The sequence below is a fragment of the Oncorhynchus mykiss genome, chromosome 25, assembly GCF_013265735.2.
Source record: "Oncorhynchus mykiss isolate Arlee chromosome 25, USDA_OmykA_1.1, whole genome shotgun sequence".
In the NCBI taxonomy this organism is placed as follows: domain Eukaryota; kingdom Metazoa; phylum Chordata; class Actinopteri; order Salmoniformes; family Salmonidae; genus Oncorhynchus; species Oncorhynchus mykiss.
The window spans coordinates 30088811-30107915 of NC_048589.1; the positions used below are offsets into that span (position 1 = coordinate 30088811).

General features: G+C 43.4%; 1 protein-coding gene across 1 annotated transcript in view; it reads left to right on the top strand.

The window, feature by feature from the left end:
• Window positions 1-3644: 3644 nt before the first annotated feature.
• LOC110505775 (A-kinase anchor protein 6) overlaps window positions 3645-19105 on the top strand; it is a 238281-nt gene continuing 222820 nt past the window's right edge. Inside the window, exon 1 of the mRNA XM_036962725.1 lies at window positions 3645-3806. The gene's annotated coding sequence lies outside the window, so the exon portion shown is untranslated. The remainder of the gene's footprint in view (window positions 3807-19105) is intronic.

Here is a 19105-nt window from a genome sequence, read left to right on the forward strand (position 1 = left end):
TCAGATGTGTATAAGGAGACTCAGCATTGGACAAAGGGTTAAATATCAGTGCTTGTGTGAATATTTCTTGGTCTAATGCAGCTGTATTGACTCTCTGGAAGAATAAACTTGGTTTGAGCTTTCATAGTGTCCGTAGAGTTTTTACTCCGAGAATTAGAACCTAACAATATGCATGTCAATCTCTCATGGCTCAAATTAGAAGAGCGATTGACTTCATCACTACTTATAAGAAGTGTTGACAAGCTGAATGTACCGAGCTATTTGTTTAAACTATTAGCACACAGCTCGGACACCCATGCATACCCCACAAGACATGTCACCAAAGGTACAGACTATGGGAGGCGCACAGTACTACATAGACCCATGAGTACATGGAACTCTATTCCACATCACGTAACTGATGCAAGCAGTAGAATCAGATTTGAAAAAAACAGGTAAAAATACACCTTATGGAACAACGGGGACTGTGAAGAGACACACGTACAGACACACACATACGCACACAAGCGCTAGCACATGCACTCTACACACACGTACATTGTAATATTGTTGTATGGTGGTATTATACATTTTGTACTGTAGATTTGTAGTGGAGTAATAATGTTACAGGATGTACCGTTTTATATTTTGTTTGTTATGTAATGTAAGTGCCTTAGGCAGCAGCTAATGGGGATCCCTAATAAATACAAAAACATCTAAAATCCTACATTGTGGATGGGACATTTCTGCTGGGATGGAGGAATTATCTGGTTGCTGAACTAAATGATCAGGACAGTCCAGGATGCTATTTTCCCATAGAGGTGAAGTATTGCGATGAGCTATACGACTGTACTTCTGATTCTATTTCAAGAGGAAAGTTAAAACCCTCAGCCATGAGGTCACTGAGGAGGACCAACAGTGATAGAGGGATCATCTGAAAGAGACTGACGTGTAGGAATGGAACATGTCCCCCGGGGCAGGGATATTTAGGCACATTCACTAGCATATCACCACCGCCTGTCAGGAAACCACTGTGAGATACGGTACAACTTTAGCTGTAAGGTAGGTAAAGTGCACTGTACACAACTACAGTCGGTGGTTATCTTGCACATTTTCATAAGCATCTAGCTAACCACATATCTTTGACCTAACCAAAATAGCATGTTTGCAGCTAGCAAACAGGGTTTACCTTATTCCACATCTCCAGCGAGGTTGGAAAACAATCAAATGCAAGTGTGCTTGTTGGGGTACTGGTTACAATCCATAGCACAGAGCCATACTTGCTTCTGATTGATGCAGAGACCTAAGTTAGCTACAAAAGGCCAGGCTAATTCATTTTTGGGGGTAATTAAAACATGCTAAGATAGCTAGCTAGGTCATTTGATAAACTCTAAACAAGAATACACACAATATCAATTATTTACATGAAAAACAAAAAGGCTATAATATATACTTACTACATGTCGATGAGTTTGTATGGAGAAATGTGGAGGTTTTCCCCACACTCTGCCTTGAGCGATGATGTCAAAACTTGTGACAGGATGTGCAGTTCTGATAGCCACATTAACAGCTAACTAGGTTTCTTTTTTTTTTGGAGGGGGGGGGGGGGGGGGGTAATTACAGGCAAATATATTACCTTGTCCAAGTGAGATCTGCGCATGATCAAAACGTCACACCAGGGTAAGCGTATGCTAAAACGCAGGCCTTATAAGAAGAAGTTCTAAAATCCCCTATGGAAAAATGACATAAAAACTATTGGAACCATTTTTGTGTTTTATCGCTAGGTTTTATGGGTATTATGGCTGATACTGTGGTACTCAATTGTGTATGCTAAGCCCCTCCCACCAATTTGAGTTGATTGAATGCAGGTGTATATGTGTTTGGGAAGAGAGGCAGTTTGGAGTGGAAAGCAAGAGTAAATTGGCTAGATTTTATGCTTTTAACTTTTTTGCCTTGTTTTATAGTTTTAGTTTATGTCCTGATTTTAACCACTCTATTTATTCAAATAAATGATCCATTGGAGTAAAACTGTTCCTTACTTCAAGGTGCCCACCTTGCCACAATCTGAAATAACACTAACTTTATCTTATTGTGCTCATGTAGGCATGTTGCACTGTGCAATAGCTCCATTTCTAACTCAACAGTTACATTAGACAAAACGATATTTTAATAATTTGGATAAATCAATCTATGCTTAATTTGAATAAGTTTTAGAAGTAGAACCCAGATTACGAGGATTCTGTGTTATGCACTATAGCCCGTTACCATATATGTGATTGAATATTATCTGCTGTTGGCTTGTGTGGATGTATGTGTTATGCAACATAGCTGACTTGAAACATTGTTAACAGTTTCAGGGTCATGGGCCTTTCTCATGATGGAAAAATACAGAATAACATGAAGACAGGAACTGTGCAATGAGTTAGGGGGGGCACATTCAGAACGTAGTGTTGCGAGAACAAACAGTCTGTCACGTTCTGACCATAGTTCTTGTGTGTTTTCCCCTTGTTTTAGGGTTGGTCAGGACATGAGCTGGGTGGGCATTCTATGTTGTGTGTCTGGTTTGTCTATTTCTATGTTTAGCCTGATATGGTTCTCAATCAGAGGGAGGTGTTAGTCATTGTCTCTGATTGGGAACCATATTTAGGTGTTGGGATTTGTGGGTGGTTGTTTCCTGTCTTTGTGTTTTATGCACCAGTTAGGACTGTTTCGGTTTTCACGTTTATTGTTTTGTATCCTGTTCATGTTTGAGTTACCTTATTAAATTAACATGAACTCTAACCACGCTGCGTTTTGGTCCGCCTCTTGGTTCTGCCTTCCCAGGAAGAAAGCCATCACAGTCTTTTGTTAGATAACAGGAGCCAGGTGCCTGATAACTGTATATTCTACACAGTTACAATGACTGACCGCTGAAGCGCTTAGGGGGCTGGGACCAGCCTCTGCGCCAACAATCAACGATTGGGTGTGGTTTAGTCTCACCCAGCCTGTCTCTACTCTGACAGGCCGGCTCGGAAGCTGAAACTACCTCTGTCAGAATATATTTATAATATCTTTGTCAGGGACAAGTCAGTTCTCTGTTTGCCCTGCGAGGTGGGATAGAGAGCCCGTATTTACGAAAATTGCATTTACCACTTATTGCTTATGTAATAAATACATAGTACATAATATGACTCAATGTCATATTTATCCTGATACCAGATTCGAATTGACGCAACCCTAACAATATGCAGAATCTTTCCCTAGTGTTTTGTTCCATGCTGCTACTAGATGAGGTTGTTGTTTTAGCAGAGATCACTTTCTCCTCTACATCCAAGCTCTTTTCATTGCTCAGCCTGCCCTGGCTCTCATCTACAGCAACAGCACCTCCCACCGGTCATGTCTAGATGGGATCCAGCTTCTTTCTGTATTTTTTTGCATTTTAGCTAACCTTAACTCCTTTCCTAACCTGCCATGTTTATTAATTTGCTGCGTAAATTGTCTTAAACCTGCTACGAAAGGTCAATTCTGACAAAAGATGGATCCCTTCGAGCCATGACCCTCCCAGTCCCAGCAAGGGAGCCCCTCATTGGGGGGGGGGGGACCAATTGCCACGCAGCACCACCTCTCCATCACTTTGTAGTTTCCAAGGCAACGGGCAGGGCCTTTCTCCTGAAAGGCACCGCATCATCATCATTATCATCCACGCAGGTCTGGTCGAGAGGAAGCAGGAGCTATCAGCCCAGCAGTGGGTAACATCAAGCACCTCCTTCTCTTGCTTCATGTCGCGCTGCAGCACAGACTCCAACACTCAGTAAAAGGAAAATGATGTGGACGCGAAAAGGGATATGGTAGGTAGGTGCTGGGTTTTCTGTGCTCTCTGTGTTTGACTGTTGTGTTGTGTGTTTTACAAGCAGGCAGTGGGAGGGTGTGTGTGTAATCCTCTCAAGCAGGCTGATTTAATGGGCTGTTTGATGCTAACACCATTAGAATGAGAGAGGCAGCTTTGCTAAAGGGGCCAGGCGGCCTGCAGAGCTAAGGGTCTGCCTGCCGCATACACAAACTCCCCAGCCCCCAGCTGGGATGGCTGGATCATTACCTCTTTTTACCAGCCATAGCTGTTGCTCCTTTTATGGGATGTGATTGTCATGTTCTCCACCCATCTCTCTAGGTCTAGGATGTGTCAGGTAGTTTCCCTTCCCTTTTGCATGAGCATGACGAAACAAAATGCCCAGGGAGCGTTAGTTAGTTAATACCCCAGCCACACAACCCTTTCATCCCACCCTTTCCTCTCCTCCTACATTGCTGTTTTTTAATCCCACCCTGAAAGGGAAGAAAAAGGTTTGTCTGAATGTTTCAGGTGGGGAGGGCACGCCTTAATATCTTCTTCATAATGGCTTTGGCCTGGCTAGCCTCCCTCAGTGTCAGAAGTAGTGCACTAAATAGGGAACAGGGTGCCATTTGGGATGCGAACTGGACCTCCTTAACATCATCCACCATCCAACAACATCCAGCACAGCCACGAAATCTGTCCTTTTCATTATGACAGCATGGGATTAGTATGGGACTTGGCTCACTATCCTTGCTAGGCCTTTATGTTATTATTAGCCTAGCTAGCCTGTTGTGCCTTGGCCATGTGCTGCATGCAGTCTTTGTAATATGTTGTCCAATGTCCATGTTATGGCCTGGTACTGTATGTTATGATTAGCCTAGCTAGCCTGTTGTGCCTACAGTATTAGCTGCAGTCTCTCGAGTTTCCTTATGTTACCGCCTGGTCCAGGACTGTATGATGTGTTTTGGAGGTGTGGTGTTAGATTCAGGAACCATTACTGGAGCACGTCCCCTGTGTCCTATTCCCCACCCCTGTTCACGACGGGAGGTGTGTGTGTGTGTTGGTGCTGTCTCAGGTGAGGAGGAGGATGAGATGCGGATTCTATCTCTCTCTCGCGCTCTCAGCCCCAGAATCCTCTTTGAAGCTTTCTGTTATTATTGATGCTTTAGATCTCACAGGAAAGAAACACTCGGAGGTTGTTTGGAGTTCATTGAGCAGATTGGTTGAGGTTGGGCCTATTTATCTCATAAACGCAGCACTTGCCTTGAATCCTTGTATGATTTGTTTGTTGTTAAGTATCCTTACTGGTATTAGCCGTTTCATGATTTGTTTCATAATGACCTCATACAACTGAATAAAATATATTTTACACATTTTGCTCTGTCATGCAATAGCTGCATGCTATTTATCAGTTATAAGGGTAGTTTGTTTTCAATACTAAATGTGCCTGTACTGAGAACAGGTTGTTATTGTATCCCTCTGTAACACATTTGTTGTTTTTCCTTTCGCACTGTATAGAGCAGTTCTCTACAACCCTGTTTCTGGAAAGCTACCCTCCTCTAGGTTCACTCCTACCCTGTTCCTGGAAAGCTACTCCCTCTAGGTTCACTCCTACCCTGTTCCTGGAAAGCTACTCCCTCTAGGTTCACTCCAACCCTGTTTCTGGAAAGCTACCCTCCTCTAGGTTCACTCCTACCCTGTTCCTGGAAAGCTACCCTCCTCTAGGTTCACTCCAACCCTGTTTCTGGAAAGCTACCCTCCTCTAGGTTCACTCCTACCCTGTTCCTGGAAAGCTACTCCCTCTAGGTTCACTCCAACCCTGTTTCTGGAAAGCTACTCCCTCCTCTAGGTTCACTCCAACCCTGTTTCTGGAAAGCTACTCTCTCTAGGTTCACTCCAACCCTGTTTCTGGAAAGCTACTCTCTCTATGCTCACTCCAACCCTGTTCCTTGAAAGCTACTCCCTCCTCTAGGTTCACTCCAACCCTATTCCTGGAAAGCTACTCCCTCCTCTAGGTTCACTCCAAACATGTTTCTGGAAAGCTACTCTCTCCTCTAGGTTCACTCCAAACATGTTTTTGGAGAGCTATCCTCCTGTAGGTTTTCTGTCCAACCTTGATCCCAGAGAGCTAGCATTTCAGTCCAAACCTGTTCCTGGAGAGCTGCCCTCCTCTAGGATTTCAGTTGAACCCTGTTCCTGGAGAGCTGCCCTCCTCTAGGATTTCAGTCGAACCCTGTTCCTGGAGAGCTGCCCTCCTCTAGGTTTTCAGTCCAACCCATTATAATTAATGTATATTTTTTTAGTGGTTGATGCATCTTTCAGTGTTAATTACAAACTTTATAAGACTTACCTCAAATACACTACAAGTTTGCATTTCATGTTTTGAAGGAAAATTCTCAGCAACAAAAGTGATAAAATGAAAATCCTACATCGGTGTGGTGGATGTGTAACCAGGCCAGCTCAGGACAGCTTGTTCTGGTTTGACTGGGTTAGGTTAGTCACGTGATGTGTGTCAGGATACATTAGTATAATAACAGCTGGATACTAGCTAACAGGAAGGGGTGATTGATTGATGATTTCAGGGGTTAACAAACTATTGATTGAGATGAATACAGTAAAGGTAAGACCTCGGGCCACGAAATGAGAGCCTGGTGACATTCTGTCGGGATACATAAACAACAGGAGTAATAAAAACACATGTACACACAATACAAATTATGAGTATGTAAATAGGGTCTCAAGTGAGTGGCTAGCCTATCTACTATTTGAGTCAGATTTGTCTGGTTCTGGTCAATAGTTTGGTCAAGTAAGTATTTACCAGGGTTGGGGTCAATTCCATTTCAATTTCAGAAAGTAAACGCAATTCCAAATGTCCTCTTTGAAGAGCATTGAAGAGTTGGAATTTCAGTGTACATCCTGATTTGACTGGAATTAAAAAGGAATTTACCCCAACCCTGGTATTTACTAAAACATGTTCAAACATGCAACATGAATATTTATCCTGTATGTACAGGACATACCAATAGCAGCTATACTGTTTATTTCTGCAGCTTTACAGTACAGTGAGCATGGGTATCCAATCAGAATGATTCCAAAATGGCCCATGTCAGAGCAGGAAGGACTGACTGGCCACCATTATCTCTGACCAATGAATTATTGAACAGTGACTGACTGATCTTGCGCAAAGCAGACACAGGCATGCATGCCTCTGATTGAGTCCGACCTAGACATAGCAGGTGTGTGTGTGTCTGTCTGACTTTCATATGGTCTCTTCTACGCCATGTCACAGTGAGCCCCTCCCTCCTCCTCCACTCCTTCCCTCTCCTCTCCCCAGCCTGCCAGGCTCCCTCTGCTGAGCTGAGGCCTGCTGGGAGGCTGAAGGGGTTTACACTGTTCAGTTGAATGCTGGTGTAGCATGACTTCAATTATCCACATTGATTCTAAACTAATCTTGGCAATCCAGAACCAAATGTTGTTCCTGAGAACCCTCTTGAACTTTAGCCTCCCGACAGAACATTCCAATATTTTACTTTGTTAGGAGAGACTTCCTATTACTGAAAGAGGTTGCTATTCAACCAAATACAGTATTATGAAAAATAGATGTAAGCATGCATTTTAAAAGCGGGCTGGCTCATTCAGTAATGCCAAGCCAGAGAAAACAATGTTGTGCCACATAAAAAGACAAGCATCCATTCACAAGCGTTAATGATGTCAGAGAGAGAGGGAGAGTGCACTCAAGGTTAAAGCCTTCCTTTGCTAGCACATTGTTAGCCAATTGTATCATCTCTACCTATCATTGTCTTAACAGTAACTAGATACCACTGTGCATACAGAGAAATTTGTCATACTATGACCATGATACCTCAGCCCTGATCAGAGGAGATCTATCTGTCCCACTGTAGGGAGAGAGAGGATATGAGGAGAGGGGGAGAAAGAGAGAGAGAGAGACAGCTGGAACTACTCAACCTGAACCATTGTGGGGGAGAACACTGCTTCCGGCAGAACTGCTGCTGCTGCCAGAACTAGAGTGTGATGAAGGTCACAGAGAGGACCTTTCCCATTTCTAGCTTTCATGACCCTTCTTTCCTATTTCAATATATTACTTTTCATCAGCACAACCAATTATATTGACTTATAAGGAAATAGAAAGTTTGGTTTTATGGAATGGAAGAATAATAGCTAAAATCACAAACTTTATAGTAACCAATGAAACTAATTCAAGTTGCTAGTGTTTTACACTAAATAATTGACATTGAACAAATTCTTCTGTGTTTAGCTGTTGGCCTATACCAGGGGTACTCATTGCGTGGCCCGCAGGCCGCATGAGCCCTTAATTTGCAGCTCGCTGGGATTTTCCATTCTTAATAATGATACAGTTTCAATTCAAGGTGTTTAATGCAGGGCTGAATCACTTCATTGAATATATCGATTGTTCTCTGGACGGCAGATAGATGGCAGTATAGCGCAGCTGTTGAACAGAAAGGCCGAAATAGAAGGCAAACTGCTCAGCTACAGCGACTGACACATGTCAGTTTGCTACTAGCTAATTTTGCAGTCTAAATCTATTGACAATGAAAATGAGGGGGAAGAGCTGCAGAACAATGTGACAGCTACAGTATGAACCAACAACCACTGGAGAACCAGGAAAATCAGGAAGATGGCGCGGGGGAAATGCAGCTAGCAAACGTGGCTCTGGTGGCTAAGAGAAGGATACGGTCAATTCAAGAAGAACACAGATAGTTCCAAGAGAAATGGACAGAAAAATATTTTTTTGTACTGCATAATGGGACTAGCTCACTTTGTCTAATTTGCCAGAAGACAGTCAATTGAGAGCAACATTTCCAGTCACACCATGCCCACTTTGACAAAACATATCCACCTCAAAGCAACCTCAGAGACAACAAAATAGCGCAACTCAAAAGACAGCTCGAAGGACAACAACAAATGATGGACAGATCTAGCAGTGTTGCAGAGAAAACGACAGAGGCAACACATGAGATTGCTTGGATACTCGCGAGTAACAAGAAGACCATCACAGACGTAGAGATTGTCAAAGAATGTTTTTTGGCCTCAGCCAATTTTACAAACAAGGAAGATCTTTTAAAGCAAATTAAGGGACTGCAACTCTCAGACTCGACCATAACAAGACACATACAGTAGAAGACATCAGCGAGGACATCGGTTAGCAACTGATTACTGACATATCCGTGGCGCCTTGCTTTTAGTATTGTACTTGATGAAAGCACTGATGTAAGGGACATTGCCCAATTATGTGTTTGGGTCCGTTTCCCTCAAAATGAGTCGTTCAGAGAGGAACTTATGTTTACTGCCCCTTCAGGGACAAACACGAGGAAAGGATATTCTGAAAGCCCTTGTTACTTTTTTTTGCTGATAATAATATTGACTGGTCAAATCTGGGATCTGTGTCCACTGACGGCGCCCCAAACATGCGAGGGAAGGAGACGGGACTCATAGGCCTGATGAGAAAAAGAGGATATTGGCAAATGTGTTACGTTTCATTGTATCATTCCTCAGGAAGCACTTGTGGCTACACTCAGACTGTGACTTAGAATGTGATGCAGCAAGTAGTCAAATCCGTGAATTTATTGCAAGCCAGGGGAGAGAGGAGCCAGAAATGGATGATCCACAAGGAATATTAAAGCTTTCTTTTTTAAGTCCCTGCCACCTGAACACGGTGAATCTCCAGCTCCAAGGGAAAGTTCAAATTCAGTGCAAAATGCTGCGTCTGGTCACAGCATTTCCAAATAAAGTCACCACACTGTTCATACCTGACATTTTGTTAATTTCCCAAAACTCAGAGCAGTCACCACATCCAACCCAGACAAACTGCAACATTTAGCTCTGATGCATTTGTGCGTGTGTTGGAAGAGTTGAAGTTTGAGTCAAGATTCAGTGGTATCATGGAGTACAAGCACTTTTTCAACTTCATTGAGAACCTCTTTCATGTGCCAGTGTCATCTCTGACCCCAGTCATCACAGCCCTCTGTCCTGACCGTGCTGGAATAGAGAGTGCGATAGTGGAGCTGCAGGCAAATGACACATTGCAAGGTGAACTAAGATCAGGTGTTTCCCATTTCTGGAGCCTCGTGTCAGACACAGAGTATCCACTTTTGAAGCAGTGTGTGCAAAAGGTGACATCATGTTTTGCTCAATTTCAAGGCTCACAACAAACATTTATAAAAACCTGTATTCGCTTTGTCATTATGGGGTGTTGTGTGTACAGTCGTGGCCAAAAGTTTTGAGAATGACACAAATATTAATTTTCACAAAGTCTGCTGCCTCGGTTTGTATGACGGCAATTTGCATATACAGTGGGGCAAAAAAAATCCAGAAAATCACATTGTAGGATTTTTAATGAATTTATTTGCAAAAAATGGTGGAAAATAAGTTTTTGGTCACCTACAAACAAGCAAGATTTCTGGCTCTCACAGACCTGTAACTTCTTCTTTAAGAGGCTCCTCTGTCCTCCACTCGTTACCTGTATTAATGGCACCTGTTTGAACTTGTTATCAGTATAAAAGACACCTGTCCACAACCTCAAACAGTCACACTCCAAACTCCACTATGGCCAAGACCAAAGAGCTGTCAAAGGACACCAGAAACAAAATTGTAGACCTGCACCAGGCAGGGAAGACTGAATCTGCAATAGGTAAGCAGCTTGGTTTGAAGAAATCAACTGTGGGAGCAATTATTAGGAAATGGAAGACATACAAGACCACTGATAATCTCCTTCGATCTGGGGCTCCATGCAAGATCTCACCCCGTGGGGTCAAAATGATCACAAGAATGGTGAGCAAAAATCCCAGAATCACACGGGGGGACCTAGTGAATGACCTGCAGAGAGCTGGGACCAAAGTAACAAAGCCTACCATCAGTAACACACTACGCCGCCAGGGACACAAATCCTGCAGTGCCAGTACATGTCCAGGCCCATCTGAAGTTTGCTAGAGAGCATTTGGATGATCCAGAAGAAGATTGGGAGAATGTCATATGGTCAGATGAAATGCCATCAGTCAGGATGTGGCCCAGAAGTTAATTGACAGCATGCCAGGGCAGATTGCAGAGGTCTTGAAAAAGAAGGGTCAACACTGCAAATATTGACTCTTTGCATCAACTTCATGTAATTGTCAATAAAAGCCTGTGACACTTTTGAAATGCTGGTAATTATACTTCAGTATTCCATAGTAACATCTGACAAAAATATGAAGCAGCAAATTTTAGACAATGAAGCAGCAAATTTTGTGAAAATTAATATTTGTATCGTTCTCAACTTTTGGCCACGACTGTAGGTTGATGAAGATTTTTTTTTTAGAATAAGGCTTGCCTTACCCACCATGATCCATACATCTCAGGGCAGTGCTCTGGGAAGAAGCCCCAAATCAAAAAAATGATGCTATAGCCAGGCTATTGGGAATCATGGCTGGGCTGGAAATAGATTTTTAAATGTGGTTGATGTCAATGTTCTTCTCCCAAGATGGCATAGCAGTTCAGATGTATTTTTGTCCTCGTCCTGTCGTGTCCCATATATATATATATATATATAACTTTTTTTTCACATACATTTTTAATTTTCCAAAAACTCATCTTCAGAACACTCTCCTGCAATCCGCTTCACCAATTTATATGTATATAAAAAAGTATTATTTACCTCAGATCTGTGATCCTCCGAGAGGCTAGCCAGAAATTAGCCAGAAGCTAGCCGGGAGCTAGCCAGAAGCTGGTCCAGAAGCTACTTTGAAGCTGGTTCAGGGGCTAGTTCAGAAGCTAGTTAGCTTATTTACTGGCTAATCGTTGGTACTCAGCTGACCACGGTTTGTGGTCATCGGCTGTCCTTTGGCTCGAGAATCTATCGCCAGTTTTTGTACGGCGCGGTGCAGCGCAGCGCAGCTCGGAGCGGAACATATCGGACCAATTTTTCTCTCCATGTCCCTGGATTTCGGCCGCTGGCTCTGGACGTCCATGCCTGGATCTCGCAGCTGACTAGCTGCTGTCCGTGTGACTATCGGCTTTCGTCGATTCCGGAGCTAACATCAATTGTTCCGGAGCTAGCCAGCTGAAGAGTTCCATCAGTCACTCCTGGGCTGCAGTCAACTATCCGGACCCGTTTTGCTGCCTACGCGGCGCCCCACCGGGCCTTCACGGCTGGACTGCCGACGTTGTCTACCCGAGGGAATTGTCCGGCTGGCTCCTCCGGCGCAACGTTGCCTGGGCGCCCATCTGCGGCCTGCGAGCCGTTGGCTATCTTATCGGCTGCTATCTGAATAGACAATCGGACAATTTCTATTTTATTTTTATTTATTTATTTTTCTTCTTGGGCCTCTATAACTATATCTATTGTTTTTATTTTTGTTGTTGTTGTGTGATTTGGATTAATCCCCTCTACCACACGGAAACCCACTAATCTACTGACGGAACGCAAGAGTTGGCTAATAACAGACCTCCATCCTATGCTAGCTTGCTCCTATGCTAGCTTGCTACCGATTTAGCTGTCTGAATCGCCGTGACCCCCAACCGACCTCTCCACTCACTGGACCCTTTTGATCACTCGACTGAGCATGCCTCTCCTTAATGTCAATATGCCTTGTCCATTGCTGTTCTGGTTAGTGTTTATTGGCTTATTTCACTGTAGAGCCTCTAGTCCTGCTCATTATACCTTATCCAACCTATTAGTTCCACCACCCACACATGCAATGACATCTCCTGGTTTCAATGATGTTTCTAGAGACAATATCTCTCTCTTCATCACTCAATACCTAGGTTTACCTCCACTGTATTCACATCCTACCTTACCTTTGTCTGTACATTATACCTTGATGCTATTTTATCGCCCCCAGAAACCTCCTTTTACTCTCTGTTCCAGACGTTCTAAACGACCAATTCTTATTGCTTTTAGCCGCACCCTTATTCTACTTCTACTCTGTTCATCTGGCGATGTAGAGGTGAATCCAGGCCCTGCAGTGCCTAGCTCCACTCCTATTCCCCAGGCGCTCTCTTTTGACGACTTCTGTAACCGTAATAGCCTTGGTTTCATGCATGTTAACATGAGAAGCCTCCTCCCTAAGTTTGTTCTATTCACTGCTTTAGCACACTCTGCCAACCCGGATGTTCTAGCTGTGTCTGAATCCTGGCTTAGGAAGACCACCAAAAATTCAGACATTTTAATTCCAAACTACAACATTTTCAGACAAGATAGAACTGCCAAAGGGGGCGGTGTTGCAATCTACTGCAAAGATAGCCTGCAGGGTTTTGTCCTACTATCCAGGTCTGTACCCAAACAATTTGAACTTCTACTTTTAAAAATCCACCTCTCTAAAAACAAGTCTCTCACCGTTGCCGCCTGCTATAGACCACCCTCTGCCCCCAGCTGTGCTCTGGACACCATATGTGAACTGATTGCCCCCCATCTATCTTCAGAGCTTGTGCTGCTAGGCGGCCTAAACTGGAACATGCTTAACACCCCAGCCATCCTACAATCTAAACGTGATGCCCTCAACCTCACACAAATTATCAATGAACCTACCAGGTACCTCCCCAAAGTCTTAAACACGGTCACCCTCATAGATATCATCCTAACCAACTTGCCCTCTAAATACACCTCTGCTGTTTTCAACCAAGATCTCAGCGATCACTGCCTCATTGCCTGCATCCGTAATGGGTCAGCGGACAAATGACCTCCACTCATCACTGTAAAACGCTCCCTGAAACACTTCAGCGAGCAGGCCTTTCTAATCGACCTGGCCGGGGTATCCTGGAAGGATATTGATCTCATCCCGTCAGTAGAGGATGCCTGGATATTTTTTTTAAATGCCTTCCTAACCATCTTAAATAAACATGCCCCATTCAATAAATTTAGAACCAGGAACAGATATAGCCCTTGGTTCTCTCCAGACCTGACTGCCCTTAACCAACACAAAAACATCCTATGGCGTTCTGCATTAGCATCGAACAGCCCCCGTGATATGCAGCTGTTCAGGGAAGCTAGAAACCATTATACACAGGCAGTTAGAAAAGCCAAGGCTAGCTTTTTCAAGCAGAAATTTGCTTCCTGCAACACTTACTCAAAAAAGTTCTGGGACACTGTAAAGTCCATGGAGAATAAGAACACCTCCTCCCAGCTGCCCACTGCACTGAAGATAGGAAACACTGTCACCACTGATAAATCCACCATAATTGAGAATTTCAATAAGCATTTTTCTACGGCTGGCCATGCTTTCCATCTGGCTACTCCTACCCCGGTCAACAGCACTGCACCCCCCACAACAACTCGCCCAAGCCTTCCCCATTTCTCCTTCTCCCAAATCTGCTCAGCTGATGTTCTGAATGAGCTGCAAAATCTGGACCCCTACAAATCAGCCGGGCTAGACAATCTGGACCATTTCTTTCTAAAATTATCTGCCAAAATTGTTGCCACCCCTATTACTAGCCTGTTCAACCTTTCTTTCGTGTCGTCTGAGATTCCCAAAGATTGGAAAGCAGCTGCGGTCATCCCCCTCTTCAAAGGGGGTGACACTCTTGACCCAAACTGCTACAGACCTATATCTATCCTACCATGCCTTTCTAAGGTCTTCGAAAGCCAAGTCAACAAACAGATTACCGACCATTTCGAATCTCACCATACCTTCTCTGCTATGCAATCTGGTTTCAGAGCTGGTCATGGGTGCACCTCAGCCACGCTCAAGGTCCTAAATTATATCTTAACCGCCATCGATAAGAAACATTACTGTGCAGCCGTATTCATTGATCTGGCCAAGGCTTTCGACTCTGTCAATCACCACATCCTCATCGGCAGACTCGACAGCCTTGGTTTCTCAAATGATTGCCTCGCCTGGTTCACCAACTACTTCTCTGATAGAGTTCAGTGTGTCAAATCGGAGGGTCTGCTGTCCGGACCTCTGGCAGTCTCTATGGGGGTGCCACAGGTTAAATTATTGGACCGACTCTCTTCTCTGTATACATCAATGAGGTCGCTCTTGCTGCTGGTGAGTCTCTGATCCACCTCTACGCAGACACCATTCTGTATACTTCTGGCCCTTCTTTGGACACTGTGTTAACAACCCTCCAGGCAAGCCTCAATGCCATACAACTCTCCTTCCGTGGCCTCCAATTGCTCTTAAATACAAGTAAAACTAAATGCATGCTCTTCAACCGATCGCTACCTGTACCTACCCGCCTGTCCAACATTACTACTCTGGACGGCTCTGACTTAGAATACGTGGACAACTACAAATACTTAGGTGTCTGGTTAGACTGTAAACTCTCCTTCCAGACCCATATCAAACATCTCCAATCCAAAGTTAAATCTAGAATTGGCTTCCTATTTCGCAACAAAGCATCCTTCACTCATGCTGCCAAACATACCCTTGTAAAACTGACCATCCTACCAATCCTCGACTTTGGCGATGTCATTTACAAAATAGCCTCCAATACCCTACTCAACAAATTGGATGCAGTCTATCACAGTGCAATCCGTTTTGTCACCAAAGCCCCATATACTACCCACCATTGCGACCTGTACGCTCTCGTTGGCTGGCCCTCGCTTCATACTCGTCGCCAAACCCACTGGCTCCATGTCATCTACAAGACCCTGCTAGGTAAAGTCCCCCCTTATCTCAGCTCGCTGGTCACCATTGCATCTCCCACCTGTAGCACACGCTCCAGCAGGTATATCTCTCTAGTCACCCGCAAAACCAATTCTTTCTTTGGCCGCCTCTCCTTCCAGTTCTCTGCTGCCAATGACTGGAACGAACTACAAAAATCTCTGAAACTGGAAACACTCCCTCACTAGCTTTAAGCACCAACTGTCAGAGCAGCTCACAAATTACTGCACCTGTACATAGCCCACCTATAATTTAGCCTACTGTATTTAATTTTTTTATTTATTTTGCTCCTTTGCACCCCATTATTTTTATTTCTACTTTGCACATTCTCCCATTGCAAATCTACCATTCCAGTGTTTTACTTGCTATATTGTATTTACTTTGCCACCATGGCCTTTTTGCCTTTACCTCCCTTATCTCACCTCATTTGCTCACATCGTATATAGACTTGTTTATACTGTCTTATTGACTGTATGTTTGTTTTACTCCATGTGTAACTCTGTGTCGTTGTATGTGTCGAACTGCTTTGCTTTATCTTGGCCAGGTCGCAGTTGTAAATGAGAACTTGTTCTCAACTTGCCTACCTGGTTAAATAAAGGTGAAATAAATAAAATAAAAATGTTACAGGTTTTACTGTAAAGCACTCTGCTGTTATTGAAGTCATCAGATGCATGGGTGATTCAACTCCCACCATGGTGCTTTGGTTTAGGAAAACAGTGACAGGTGTTACTGATTCAACTATCCTGGCTAAATAAATACAAATAGAATAGATGAATATGTTATGGCTGTGTTGTCATATGACATAGCCTTGGCATAGTTTGGAAACGGCTGTTTGAGAGAGAGACTGAAATGAGATGCTTGACTGTGTAGATATTTTCTGAAGATATTCATCATCACTGAAACTGGGCAATGTCTTACAATGCTTTTTTAAATTAATTTTTATTTAATCTTTATTTACTAGGTACAGGGGGGCAAAAAAAGTATTTAGTCAGCCACCAATTGTGAAAGTTCTCCCACTTAAAAAGATGAGAGAGGCCTGTAATTTTCATCATAGGCAAACTTCAACCATGACAGATAAAATTAGAAAAAAAATTCCAGAAAATCCTATTGTAGGATTTTTAATGAATTTATTTGCAAATTATGGTGGAAAATAAGTATTTGGTCAATAACAAAAGTTTATCTTAATACTTTGTTATATACCCTTTATTGGCAATGACAGAGGTCAAACGTTTTCTGTAAGTCTTCACAAGGTTTTCACACACTGTTGCTGGTATTTTGGCCCATTCCTCCATGCAGATCTCCTCTAGAGCAGTGATGTTTTGTGGCTGTTGCAGGGCAATACGGACTTTCAACTCCCTCCAAAGATTCTCTATGGGGTTGAGATCTGGAGACTGGCTAGGCCACTCCAGGACCTTGAAATGCTTCTTACGAAGCCACTCCTTCGTTGCCCGGGCGGTGTGTTTGGGATCATTGTCATGCTGAAAGACCCAGCCATGTTTCATATCCAATGCCCTTGCTGATGGAAGGAGGTTTTCACTCAAAATCTCACGATACACGGCCCCACTCATTCTTTCCTTTACACGGATCCGTCGTCCTGGTCCCTTTGCAGAAAAACAGCCCCAAAGCATGATGTTTCCACCCCCATGCTTCACAGTAGGTATGGTGTTCTTTGGATGCAACTCAGCATTCTTTGTCCTCCAAACATGACGCAGTTTTTTCCAAAAAGTTATATTTTGGTTTCATCTGACCATATAACATTCTCCCAATCTTCTTCTGGATCATCCAAATGCTCTCTAGCAAACTTCAGATGGGCCTGGACATGTACTGGCTTAAGCAGGGGGACACGTCTGGCACTGCAGGATTTGAGTTCCTCGCGGCGTAGTGTGTTACTGATGGTAGGCTTTGTTACTTTGGTCCCAGCTCTCTCACACACACACACACACACAAAGATTGTTCGTTTTGGATGACTCGTAGCCTGCAAAAGCATAATCTCTATGAAAGTAGTTTGTTCAATATGTGTGGGGAAATAAGCATGATGTCACCATAAACAGAAGCCTTTTGTATTTTCCTAATAATGAGGATAAGCCATTATTTTTACTGACCGTGCCCACTGATTGCCCTGAAGGCTTCTATGCTGCAGTGCTCACACTGGTTCTATCTATGTTTTCCTTTGTTTCAAAATGTATGGCTGGCATCAGGTATCCTACTACATAGTATCAAGATGAAGTTGCCTTTAGATGCTGATCTAAGGCCAGATGTTGTTTTCAGTCTTTAATGGTTAAGATTTAGATTGGTGGTAGGGTAATCTGATGCTAGATCAGTGTTTATGGGCCATTTAAGAGGCTGAGGAGGGTCATTAGCCGCATACAGCCAAGAGTGATGTAATAGCTCTGTAATAGACAAGGCCTCATTCAGCAAACCACGCATGGTGGTGGTGGTGGTGGTGATGATGATAGTGGTGGTGAACATGATGCACATGATGGTGACGATGCACATGATGATGCAAGTCTTGGCTCATAGACATCCACATGACTCACTGGGACAGAGTCAAAGTGGTCCCTTTTCTCATCCTAAAACAACCTAATTAATGAAAAAAAGCATCAAATCAACAGTGGCATTATTTTCAACGAACTCTGCAACTCTTCCAACTATTTACATTTTTCACAACTGCCACCAGTTTGACGCAAAACATTATAAAGGATATTTCCTGCTGAAACCATATTAAACATCAATGGTATTCACGAAGTTGATAATTTATATTTAGGATCATGTTTTGCATCTTTGTCATTCTATTTTTGTAAATTTTAAAATCATTTTATTTTATATATTTTACATGTGAAAAGGCCACACAGGGCCAGAGCTCATTAGGCACCTTAAGTGCCCAAAAGGGCCACTAGATGTCTTCTTATAGATGACATAAAATCCTTAAAAGACACACATTCTGGTAGTTTACTGGTAAACTTAGAAAGTTTCCAGTAATATACCCTCCCTTTGCAACCCTAGTAAGATGATAATACAACTTAAAAGATGAGGTCCTGTAGGCAGGCGGGATCTAGGCGCCTGGCCAATGATTAGAGAATAGATGTGTCGGTGCTCCATTTACTTCTTCCACGCTCTCTTTAACAGTCAATATCTACCATAGGCTACCCCTACAACAACACACCTCATGGAGATTTCAAATGGGAGTGGCTTGGACTTACAGCGCTTCTCCCACTCTCTCACACACACACAATCACATGGCTGTGGAAGGCTGACTGTCAGTCAGACAAACAGATGCACAGGTTGATTGGATTTACTCTTATCAATTGGCTTCTATTTCCCTAGCCTTGGCTCGGCTTCGCTACTTAGCATCATGGGATTTCCTTTTTTGGGCCGAGGGATCGGGATCAGGAATGCTGGGGGATATTGTCTGTGGACTTCATCTGTAGTAGGTGATCCATTATCGTTGGCCTGTAATTATTTTGTCAGGAGAGAGTTTAACTTGGAACGGCATAGCTGCAAATGGCACGCTGTTCCCTATTTAGTGCACTACTTCTGACACTGAGGGAGGCTAGCCAGGCCAAAGCCATGATGAAGAAGATATTAAGGCGTGCCCTCCCCACCTGCTCAGCATTTACTGGGAAGAAACATTCAGACAAACCTTGAGAATGTGCTCCTGGTGGGTGGAATTGATTATATTTACAAGGTGTGTGTGTGTGTG